The following is a 1,456-nucleotide window of genomic DNA, read 5'->3' on the forward strand; positions in this document are numbered from 1 at the left end:
CCCCCCCCCCCCTACACACATACATATATATTTGTTGTTTGTATTTGTAATTGTGTACAATGTTCTTCATTTTTCGTCTTTTTCTGTACCATGTTCTCCGTTTATTTGCGTTTGTTGCCGTACACATTCGCTAGCTTTAAAACGAAGGGTTCTAATATTCTTAGCTTAAACCTTTTTTTTTTTTTGTGTGGTGGGGGACACCAGATTGAACCCTCTCAAGTGTAACTGCCCGAAACGGTCATGACCTCTGGGACTTGACTGAGGAACGAAGGCCACGAATGACCCCTCTGTTTTTTTACTGTCTTTCTAATTGTTGTTTCTCTTGTCCACCTTGTATCATCTATCTGTCCGAATGCATTATTGTACTCTATTGCGTTTTGTTGCATATATATAGAGAGAGAGAGAGAGAGTGAGAGAGAGGAGAGATAGGTAGGTAGATAGATAGATAGATAGAGAGAGAGAGAGAGAGAGAGAGAGAGAGAGAGAGAGAGAGAGATGGATAGATAGATAGTTAGATAGATAGATAGATAGATAGATAGATAGATAGATAGATAGATAGATAGAGAAGATGGATAGTTAGATAGATGCAGATACAAAACATGCATAAATACATGTGTATGAGTGTGTACATGTGCCGTTCATAAAGATCTTTCTATCTGTTCACGGCCAGCCCACGTGTGTTACCAATATTAGATACAAGACTTTTTAAGTGGACAAGTAAAGGAGTTTCTGAAATTATAGGTTTCTTCGTGCTTTGTGTTCGCGGTCATAATGAGCGACCTAGGAGAATATATAAGTGTGTGTGCGCTTGTGTTCGTGAGTGTGTGTCTGTCTGCACGTGCGTGCGTGTGTCTGTCACTGCACGTGCGTGCATGTGTTTGTGTGCGCGCAAGTATGTATAAATATATGCAAATTCATACACATATGAAGCCATATATGCGTGCACACACATATAGGTGCATAAACGAGTTGATGCACGGCCATTTACCCATAACACACACATGCACATACACACACACACACACATACGCACACACAGATACAGACACACACACATACATGGACATACACATGTCTTGCCTTTATTTCCCAGAATTGCAAATGTGTTTTATACAAAATAGGAAACTTCAAATATAATTCGGAAAATTCGGAAAATGTTAGAGGTTAATGGAATTTTTCAACTGGAATGGCATTTCTGTCTTATGGACTGAAATTAAAGTTTGAAATCAAACGATAAATAAAAGATAAAACATCTTGTGGATATTGCACAGAAAATTATATATTTTTTGTTTTTTACATTTTGGCAAAGTTAAAGTAAAGAGAGGCATCACATAAGTTATCAATATATATTTTAGTCCTCTCCCCGCTTTATTCCTTTTCTCGTATCTCGATAGTATCTTTACATGATACTGCATGGACAGCTAAAACAATCAGTGAGAAGCCGTAGTAAATGGTA

Source organism: Octopus bimaculoides, chromosome 2, assembly GCF_001194135.2.
Source record: "Octopus bimaculoides isolate UCB-OBI-ISO-001 chromosome 2, ASM119413v2, whole genome shotgun sequence".
NCBI classification, from domain to species: Eukaryota; Metazoa; Mollusca; class Cephalopoda; order Octopoda; family Octopodidae; genus Octopus; species Octopus bimaculoides.